General features: G+C 38.5%; 1 pseudogene; it reads right to left on the reverse strand.

The window, feature by feature from the left end:
* Positions 1–4,176: 4,176 nt before the first annotated feature.
* On the reverse strand, positions 4,177–4,276 carry LOC113332145 (annotated as a pseudogene).
* Between the last annotated feature and the right edge of the window lie 7,204 nt (positions 4,277–11,480).

Consider the following 11,480-nt stretch of genomic DNA (forward strand, 5'->3'; position numbering starts at 1 on the left):
ACTGATGATGCTGAAAGTGGAAGAATCTTTCTAAGGTGTTTGAATCACCCAAAATGCGAAGAGTTTCAATGGCTAGACAAAGATGTTGAATTATCGGAATCAAGAAAAAACACAAAGGCCAATGCAAGACTGTTGATGGGTGTGATGGGTGTTATATGAAGGGAAAGGAATATGTTGAAAGAGAAGATGAACCAATGAAGATGGTCCTTGACACCGGGATTCCAGACGATGTCTTTGAAGATATTCGCGAAAGGCTCAAAGGTTCCGCAATTGTTGAAAAGGGATGGAAATAAATAATGAGATCATCTTTAACCAAAATTACTCCATTCCATGTTTTTTAGTATGTTTTAATTTAAAGTTTCGTGTGTTTTAGTATGTTTTAATTTAAAGTTTCAAATGTAACATAATAGATTAACCTAGGAACGAAATAAAAAGAGCTTCGTAATGAATCTATGATCAATCCCGACATTGTAGTTTTAATTTCCAAAGGGTTTTCAAAGTGCCGGTATATATAGATATCTAATTTACCATGCCGAGTTTCTACTAAACTATCCAAGTTAAAAAAAAATAGATTTCCGGCATGGATATTAATATATATTAGAATGCTGGCACAGTTCAAAAACTATACAGGAACCTGGATCATTCATCTCCAAATTCCGGCATGGTTTTAGAAAAACTTTCTATGCCGGTATCGGTTGTGGCATGGAACTATAATCAATAATCAACGCCGGAAACAATGCCGGATCTGTGCAACCTAAACATTTCAATGCCGGCACCCTGGTGGGAATAAAACTTACAAAAAAAAGAACATTCTACTAGAAATCTAAACATGTTCAACATAAACCAAACAACTAAATTGTTCTTAAATGTTCTTAATCAAGGTATCATAAACCAAAACAACTAAAGAGTTCATCCAAAAACAAGTTCGGAATTGTGCAAAACGTAACAACCACCATCCTAATGAAGAAACACAACTAAAGAGTTAATCACTTGGTATTTTGCTTCTTTTGGACGACTACCTGATAGACTCATTTTTGTGTCTAATTTGTCCTCAATGTCCGTATTGTTGGAACTCTATTTTTGTACTAATATTGTGTTTTTATGTATTTTTAGGAAATAAACATTTTGGAAAATTCGGCTCGAAAAGTTGCCCGGGGCACCCTTGAAGGACAATTGTTATTCGGAATCTCACTATCGGTTAAGGGGCACCTCAGTGGACACCTGCTATTCGCACCCCAGTTCAGGATAGGGGGACACCCTTTCTTCTTCGTTTGAAAACTGTTTTTTGGCGGGAAATGAAATTCTCAACTGGCAGAAGTTTGATCACAAAAATGAAGGGGTTACGGGTCGATTCAATGGCTGAAATTTGATAGAGAGATGTGATATAGGTTAAGGAACACATTTTGGGCAGTGGGTTCGATCGGAATTGGCTGGAAAACGCGTGATGATTCACACACCCAAAACAGAGCACGTGTACTGTAACACGAGCAAAATTGAAGTTCTTGTGTGCATGGAGGAGTTCTATTAGCGTTGAAAGAGTGCTGAGACGTGGAGAAGGCTAACTAGAGCGTGCATGATCAAATCTAACGCGTGCATGGGCTTAAAAATGGAAATTATCATTATTATGGGAAGCAAGGAATATTCGGATTAAATGGAGAATATACGCAATAAATGAGGGGATTTTTGGTCCTGAAACACTATAAATACAAGGCAAAACAGTTTGGGAAAGGTTAGCACGGGATTGGGAGAGATTTAGAGCCGAGAGAATCACCAGAAGAGTCGACAGAGAAAAAGTTCTGCTGCTGTCAAAGGAAGAACACGAAGAACATTGTACAGTCCAGGACAGTCGTTGATTAGTGTCGCATATTTGCGACAATTCTCAGTTCCTTTCCCGCGACGAGATTACAACACTTCTGAAGTGATGTTCTTTCCTACGCTTCCTGTGTGTCGCAAAGGACAGTCTTAAAACGATTTCTTTTTATTTCATCATTTGTACTAAACTTTTGAGCATTAATAAAATCTTTTGAGTATTTTTCCAACATGATGAGAGGCTAAATTCTTAGTGATTGAGGCAATGGAGGATCTATTCACTCATGTTTGATTGGTAATATTTTTATTTATAATTTTTTTAATTATTTACTTTATTTAATTCACTTGGATAAATATAAAAAAAAAAGGAAAAATTGGTTTTCTTAATTAGTTGTGAATTAGTTTGATGTTTTATGCTTAGAACAATTCTTTGATAAATCATGCTTAAGGATTACAACTTAATATTTGGACACCTTTTAAATTAAAAAGTGATTTAATAAGAAAAAGAGCTTAATAATAATTTCTGAAATATTATTTATAACCAATCAACTTGAAGTAATAGTGAATCCTAAGCCTTAATCTTTCTAAAATCTTGACATTACTATTAATTTCCTTCATTTATTTATTTGTTTAAATCTTAAAAATAAAAGAGTTACCTTCACAAGTTCGAAAAGAACCCCTTTTACCACTATCTACAACAACTTTTGAAAAAACATCAAATTTTTGGCGCCGCCGACGCGGACCTGTGCTTAGGTAGATTTTTTTTTTAGGTTTATTATTTTTTTTCCTTTTTACGTTTCTTTTTGTCTTTGATTTGCAGGTTCGAAGTGGAGTACTAAGGACCTTGGAAGGAAAAGCTTAAAGCGAAAGGAGCGAAAGAGAATTTTTTTTTTGTTTTATATATAGAAAAGAGAGAAAGAAAAAAAGAGAGATTTTTATATATTTTTTTTTAGGTTATTTTTTTTCTTTTTATTTTGCACTTTACTTTATTTGGACTTTGTACTGGACTCTTGGACTTTATTATTATTATTATTATTTTTAAAAACCCTACGGAAGGGTAGTTAAATACAAATTGTGTGCAGGGAAGGACGGTGATTACAATATCACCTCGGCCCCTCGGGTTCGCACACGGCATAGAAGTCGTGGCCCGAGTCGACGACAACGGTTCATCCCCCGTCTGGTACGGGAGGTAAGTCCAATCGAAACACTCGCGAATCTCCTGTAAGCGAGTTACTGTATTCCTTAAGGTGATCATTGGTTGAGGACGAATTTGGACTGTCTTTATTTTCCTAGTAAAGGACAAGGCCTGGCCTAAACAAGATAAGGGTTCGGATTTCATCACCGCTCCCTTCTTGCCCACTTTAGGAGAACAAAACCTAAGCGAACCCAAGCTTTAAAATCTGATTAGAAAGAGACCTATAGGGTATCGAGCTTGTTAGGAAATTTTTTCGAAGGATATTGGTTATTCTTTTAGCATACTTCGAAGTTCATGACGGTTTCTGTGAGTTGAATGCGTGGCTGCGCCGCCTTGTACTGCGGTGAGGCCTTGGGTATCAAAGCTCCACTAAGCTTCCCTCGCCTCTATTCAACTTACTTTGACTCGGATTGATTCCAGATGGGTTTGCTTAAATTTTAACGAATTCCCTTTCGAGATATAGAAGCTAGTATAGAAACAATCTAAGTGAGCCATCATGCTTGTTGTTTGCTAGAAATCTCTAGGTTTGCTGTGGTAAAGTCGAGTCAGCCTGCTGTGTGATTGCTAGAACCTTCATGTTAGGATTTTTATTTCTTTTTGATTTTTTTAGTGTATGCCCGATTTTGTTAATAGGGCTTGGAAAAGAGATACTCTAGGTCTATTGATTAGCGAAAAACCTAGTAGTTCTTCTGATATAAGCAGGGAGCTCGAAGATTGTTCTTTTGAGAGCCCTATTTTTGGAAACTTCAGTTTTGAGAATCTGCGTCTTTGTGAAGAAAGTTCTCCTAGTCCTTTGATAGTGCCAGAAATGGCAACTTTAAAAGCTTTATTGAACCCAACTAGGAACTCTCGTCCGTATTGTATCAAGTTAGCTGAAACCGAGGCAAATTATGAACTCAAACCTGGGACTTTACAGATGCTCCCAACCTTTTTAGGAAAAGAGAATGAGAACCCCTATTTTTATGTTAGGGAATTTGAGGAAGTATGTAGTACTATGAAAATTAAAAACCTTAGTGATGATGCACTGAAACTTAGGTTATTCCCCTTTTCCTTAAAAGATAAAGCCAAATCTTGGTTGTATAGTTTGGATTCTGAGTCAATTGAAACCTATGAATAACTTACATATGCCTTTATACATAAGTTTTTCCCAAGGCACAAAACATCGTCTATTAGGACACAAATTTTTACTTTTGCTCAACAAGAGGGAGAATCTTTATATAGGTATTTAGAAAGGTTCAATGACTTAATTTCTCAATGTCCTCATCATGGTTTAGAGAAGTTTGGGTTAGTTCAGATCCTCTACGAGGGTTTAGACTATTCAACAACGACCATGGTTGAGTCCTTATGCACAGGTGGGTTTGAGAATAAAACTGTTGATGAGGCGATGACATTTTTGAATGAAATCGCCAATAAGACCCAACAATGGGAAAATAATAGGGAACCCCAGAAAACAATTCTTCTAAGTAGAGGAAATGTCAATAGGGTAGAAGGATCCTATGAGTCAGATGCTAAAATAGCAGCCATAGACAAAAGGTTAGAAGCGTTGGAATTAGGTCATTCTAGTGGTACTAGTGGTAGAATAGAGCCTTTTTGGGAAGACCATACTGTTGAAGAGCAAGCCAATGCTCTTTATAACAACACTAGATTCGATAACCGTCAGAAGTTTGACCCTTATTCAGAAACCTATAACCCTGGATGGAGAAACCATCCCAACCTTTCTTGGTCTAAGGGCCAGAATCAAGGTCAGTCTAGTAACTCTCAAGATCCCCCAGGTTTTGGCTATCCTAAGAATCCTTCAGCCCCGGCACAGTTTCAGAACCCTTCGGATAAGAAGATTATGAGTTTAGAAGAGTCTCTTGCTTTGTTAACTCGTAACACTATGGAGTTTCAGCAATCTGTTTCTCAAGGTATAGAAGAAAATAAGAGAATAGGCCAGGCTAACTCTCAGGATATTTTCGAGTTGAAAACCCAGGTTAGTCATATAAATGAGTCTTTGAGGGAAAAATGTAAGTTTCCTAGTCAAACTCAACCCAATCTTAAAGCAGAGAAATCGTACAATCATGTGAACTCTATTACAACCCTTAGGAGTGGAAAGAAAGTTGACAATAAGGTTTCCATGCCTGATAGTGAACATGTTGTAGTTCACCCTTATGAGCCAGAAAATGAGGAGACCGATAGAGTCTCCAAAGAGACCAATGAGGGTCCTGATGAGCCCGACTTTGTTCCCAGAGCCCCGTTCCCCCAGCTGCTAGTTCCGACTAAGAGGGAGTCCAACTTTAATGATATATTGGAGGTTTTTAAGCAGGTTAATATCAACCTTCCATTATTAGATGCAATTAGGCAGATTCCCTCTTATGCCAAGTTCCTTAAGGACTTGTGTACGAGAAAGCGTAAACTCAGTGTTCAGAAGAAAGCCTTCATAGCTAGTCATGTGAGTTCTATTATTCATAATACCACTACTCCTAAGTATAAAGACCCAGGGTCCCCTACCATTGCTTGTACAATAGGTAAGTACCGTGTTGAGAAAGCGTTGCTTGACTTAGGAGCCAGTGTGAACTTACTGCCATACCATGTGTACCTTAAGCTAGGACTTGGTGAGATGAAACCTACACAGATGACACTTCAGTTAGCTGATGGTCCGTTAAAATTCCTCGTGGTGTGATCGAGGATGTTCTCATAGAGGTCGACAAGTTTATATATCCGGTGGATTTGTTATCCTACATACCCAACCTATCCCTGACCCAGAGAACCAAATACCAGTGATTTTAGGTCGCCCGTTTTTAGCTACATCCAATGCGATCATTAACTGTCGAAATGGTATTATGAATTTGTCTTTTGGTAATATGACTATTGAGCTGAACATTTTTAATATTAGTAAGCTACCCTCTGAACTAGATGACTCGAATATATAAGAGGTGAACATGATAGGAACATTAGTCGAGGAGTCATTACCAAACACTTTGTTAGAAGATCCATTAGAGAAATTCCTAGCTCACTTTGGGATTGATTTTGATGATGATAAGGTGATTAATGAGGTGAATTCTTTGTTAGATTCAACCCATTTGTTAGATACTAGTAGTGGATGGAAACCTAAGTTCGAACCACTACCAGTTTCTAAGTCTACCCTAGTTCCTTCTTTAGAAGAGCCTCCTAAGTTGGACCTAAAACCATTGCCAGATACCCTGAAGTATGTGTTTTTAGGCCCGTATGAGACTTTACCTGTGATTGTTTCTTCCGACTTGGATAGAGATCAGGAAAGTAGGCTAGTAACCGTCCTTCAAAACAACAAGGAAGCTTTAGGGTGGACCATAGCAGACATTAAGGGTATAAGTCCTACTGTTTGTATGCATCAGATCTATTTAGAGGAAGACACCAAACCTTCTAGGGAGATGCAACGTCGAATAAACCCCAATATGAAAGAAGTAATTCGAACTGAGGTTCTTAAGCTATTAGATGCAGGCATTATCTACCCTATTTCAGACAGTAAGTGGGTCAGCCCCGTTCAGGTTGTTCCCAAGAAATCTGGTATTACTGTAGTCCAGAATGATAACAATGAGTTAATCCCGACCCGAGTGACCACGGGTTGGCGTGTTTGTATTGACTATAGGAAATTGAACAAGGTCACTAGGAAGGACCACTTTCCCCTTCCCTTCATCGACCAGATGCTAGAGAGATTAGCTGGACATAGTCACTACTGCTTTTTAGATGGCTACTCTGGATATAATCAGATCGTTATTTCCCCAGAAGACCAGGAGAAAACCACTTTTACCTGTCCCTTTGGTACCTTTGCGTATAGACGCATGCCTTTCGGGCTATGTAATGCCCCTGCGACTTTTCAGCGTTGCATGATGAACATATTTTCTGACATGGTAGAACGGTTCTTAGAGGTCTTTATGGATGATTTTTCAGTGTTTGGTTCGTCTTTCGATGAGTTCTTGCATCATTTTTCATTAGTTTTGACTAGGTGTAAGGAAAAGAATTTAGTGCTTAATTGGGAGAAATGTCACTTTATGGTTCGTTCAGGAATTGTTCTAGGGCATATTGTATCTTCAAAGGGTATAGAGGTAGATAGAGCCAAAGTTGACCTTATTAAAACTTTACCGGTCCCAAAAACCGTAAGAGATATTAGGTCATTCTTAGGGCATGCTGGTTTTTATCGTCGTTTCATTAAGGATTTTAGCTTGATGTCTAGACCTCTTTGCAATTTGCTTGCAAAAGATGTTAAGTTTGTCTTTGATGATGCTTGTTTAGAGGCTTTTGAGAAGCTTAAGTCATTACTCACTACCGCCCCCATAGTCCAGGCACCCAACTGGAACCTACCCTTTGAGATCATGTGTGATGCTTCAGATTATGCTATTGGTGTTGTTCTAGGTCAGCGAGAAAATAATTTACTTCATGTGATTTACTATGCTAGAAAAACTCTGAATGATGCCCAGTTGAACTATACCACTACCGAGAAGGAACTATTAGCCATTGTGTTTGCCTTAGACAAGTTTAGACCTTATCTCTTAGGTTATAAGATCATCATATATACTGATCATGCTGCTTTAAAATATCTTTTGTCTAAGAAGGATACTAAACCTAGATTGATTAGGTGGATTCTGTTGTTGCAAGAGTTTTCTCCAGACATTAGAGACAAAAAGGGTGCCTAAAATGTTGTAGCAGATCACTTGTCTAGGCTAGTTGTTAGTTCCCCAGATGATTCCCTTCCTATAAGGGATAGCTTTCCTGATAAACAATTGTTCTTTGTTACCCAATTACCTTGGTATGCGAAAATATAGTGAACTATCTTGTTACTGGTCGAATGCCCCAACATTGGGGTAAATAAGATCGTTCTAGATTTTTAGCCGAGGTTAAGCACTTCTTTTGGGATGATCCTTATTTGTTTAAGTATTGTCCAGACCAGATTATTAGGAGATGTATACCTGAGAGTGACCAGTCCAGTATTATTTCCTTTTGTCATGATCATGCTTGTGGGGGTCACTTTAGTGCTAAGAAGACTGCTGCTAAGATATTGCAGTGTGGATTCTATTGGCCTTCGTTGTTTAAAGACTCCCATAGTTACTGTGTTACTTGTGAACGTTGCCAGAAATTAGGAACCATTTCCCGTAGGAACATGATGCCCTTGAACCCGATTCTGATTGTTGAGGTCTTTGATGTGTGGGGTATTGACTTTATGGGTACGTTCCCTAATTCTTTTGGTAACCTATACATCCTTGTCTCTGTAGACTATGTCTCTAAGTGGATTGAAGCGGTTGCGTGTAAAACCAATGACCATAGGGTTGTGATAGAGTTCTTGAAAGAAAATATACTTACACGTTTTGGTACACCGTGAGCTATAATTAGTGATGGAGGGTCGCACTTTTGTAATGTACCTTTTAGGCTTTTAATGAAGAAATATGGTATTACTCATAAGGTAGCTACCCCGTATCATCCACAGACTAGTGGTCAAGTTGAGGTTTCCAATAGGGAGATAAAACGTATATTAGAGAAAACAGTTAATCCTAATCGGAAAGACTGGTCGTCTAGGCTTACTGATGCCTTATGGGATTACCGTACTGCGTTTAAGACTCCTATTGGAATGTCGCCTTATCGGCTTGTTTATGGAAAGGCATGTCATTTACCTTTTGAGTTAGAACATAGAGCTTATTGGGTTGTTAAGCAGCTAAATTTTTCACTCGACAAGGCAGGAGCCCATAGGAAACTCCAGCTCAATGAGTTGGAAGAGATTCATAGAGATGCATATGATAGTGCGAAGGAGTATAAGAAAAAAATGAAACTTGTTCCAGGTCAAAAAGTTCTTCTGTATGATACCCGCTTACATCTTTTCCCTGGGAAGTTGCGTTCTCGGTGGACGGGTCCTTTTATTGTTCGCACTGTTTTTCCTCATGAAGCTGTTGAAATTAAGTCACCAGATGGTAGTAGTTCTTCGAAGTTTAACGGTCAGAGATTGAAACCCTTTTTAGAGCCCTTTTGCCTACAGGTGATGTTGAGGAGGTCCCTCTGGAGGACCCTGTTTACCCTTGATTGACCATCGAGGAGGATTGTATGTTGTATATTAGTTTTTGATTTTCTTCACCCAGGTACTATCTTTCCAACTTCTCCTCGTGTTATGTTACTTTTGGTACTGCTCTTTCATTAGAAACATTGAGGACAATGTTAGATTTAAGTTTGGGGGTGGGGAAGAAACTTTTTGTTAGTTTTAAGTTGCAATAAATAAACTCCAGAGCCTAGAAATTTACGCCTATTAAGGATAGCACTAACCAATCTAAGTGGATGGAAACATTTTTGTTTTAGGAGTTGAGGAACCAATCTGACTAGATGGAAACATCTATAGAGTCTATTCATAAAAGCACAGAGCTCAGGTGTTAGAAATAACATGATAGTTTCGCCATATCTCGTCGAGTCCTTTTCACTTTCTATTTTCAGTTTTCTTTTATTTCAAGTGATTTGGTGGGGCACACGATTCAAGTTGTTACCTTTGCTAGGGTGAAATAGAGTGACTGAGTTACCTTTAAAAAAAAAAAAAAAAACCGGACCAGTTAGACCAATCGGAATAAATACTAACACTTGGATAGCAATATGTGTGTGTTCTCCCTGTCTCCGTCGCCTAAACAAGCGTGGAATGCAGGATCCACGGGAATTACCATGTAATCTGCTGACAAGAAACATGCGCTTGGGTCCACAAGGTCTAATCATGTTGTTAGTTCTTAAATAAATGTGTGTTTAATAAAGTCGACCACTGGTACCCTTGTATATGCCAGTTGTGTTGACCTAGAGTTAGTATTATTGACCACTGGTTCCCTTGTATATGCCAGTGTGTTAATATTAGTCAGACCGGTATCTCAGTCATTTAGGTTAGGTTGACCTTGGCAGAGGCCTTCAGACAGATATGGGAAACGTCGTTCACTTAGTTAACATCAAAACCATCTATGTTTTTCTATATCCATCTCTTAATCTTTCCATGTGATTAGTTTGACTCCAAATATGATGTCCATAGTGCAACTATCTGAGTAGAGCGCTGTCACTTATATATGAATTTTAGTATGCTTGAGTGCAAACTCGTGTACATCAATTGGAATTTCGCATCAGGGTACTTCCTCTTGTAGTCAATAAGTATGCCAACCAAGGAGATTCTTTAGTGCCTTCCAAGGTTTGTTGTAGATAGCTAGGGTCTGGAGTAAAGGTTTTGTGGGTACACCTCTGGTAAACCCTCCGGAGACAACACTCCGCCACTAGGGCCACCTAGTGGTTTAACGGCTTGCTGCACGTGCTAAGTGTAGTCATTTTACTTTCTAGATTAGATTTGCTCGAGGACTAGCAAATAATAAGTTTGGGGGTATTTGATAGACGCATTTTTGTGTCTAATTTGTCCTCAATGTCTGTATTGTTGGAACTCTATTTTTGTACTAATATTGTGTTTTTATGTATTTTTAGGAAATAAACATTTTTGGAAAATTCGGCTCGAAAAGTTGCCCGGGGCACCCTTGAAGGACAATTGTTATTCGGAATCTCACTATCGGTTAAGGGGCACCTCAGTGGACACCTGCTATTCGCACCCCAGTTCAGGATAGGGGGACACCCTTTCTTCTTCGTTTGAAAACTTTTTTTTGGCGGGAAATGAAATTCTCAACTGGCAGAAGTTTGATCACAAAAATGAAGGGGTTACGGGTCGATTCAATGGCTGAAATTTGATAGAGAGATGTGATATAGGTTAAGGAACACATTTTGGGCAGTGGGTTCGATCGGAATTGGCTGGAAAATGCGTGATGATTCACACACCCAAAACAGAGCACTGTACTGTAACACGAGCAAAATTGAAGTTCTTGTGTGCATGGAGGAGTTCTACTAGCGTTGAAAGAGTGTTTAGACGTGGAGAAGGCTAACTAGAGCGTGCATGATCAAATCTAACGCGTGCATGGGCTTAAAAATGGAAATTATCGTTATTATGGGCAGCAAGGAATATTCGGATTAAATGGAGAATATACGCAATAAATGAGGGGATTTTTGGTCCTGAAACACTATAAATACAAGGCAAAACAGTTTGGGAAAGGTTAGCACGGGATTGGGAGAGATTTAGAGCCGAGAGAATCACCAGAAGAGTCGACAGAGAAAAAGTTCTGCTGCTGTCAAAGGAAGAACACGAAGAACATTGTACAGTCTAGGAAAGTCGTTGATTAGTGTCGCATATTTGCGACAATTCTCAGTTCCTTTACCGCGACGAGCTTATAGCACTTCTGAAGTGTCGTTCTTCCCTACGCTTCCTGTGTGTCGCAAAGGACAGTCTTAAAACGATTTCTTTTTATTTCATCATTTGTACTCAACTTTTGAGCATTAATAAAATCTTTTGAGTATTTTGCCAACATGATGAGAGGCTAAATTCTTGGTGATTGAGGCAATGGAGGATCTATTCACTCATGTTTGATTGATAATATTTTTATTTATAATTTCTTTAATTATTTACTTTATTTAATTC

This window comes from Papaver somniferum, unplaced genomic scaffold, assembly GCF_003573695.1.
Source record: "Papaver somniferum cultivar HN1 unplaced genomic scaffold, ASM357369v1 unplaced-scaffold_128, whole genome shotgun sequence".
Taxonomy (NCBI): Eukaryota; Viridiplantae; Streptophyta; class Magnoliopsida; order Ranunculales; family Papaveraceae; genus Papaver; species Papaver somniferum.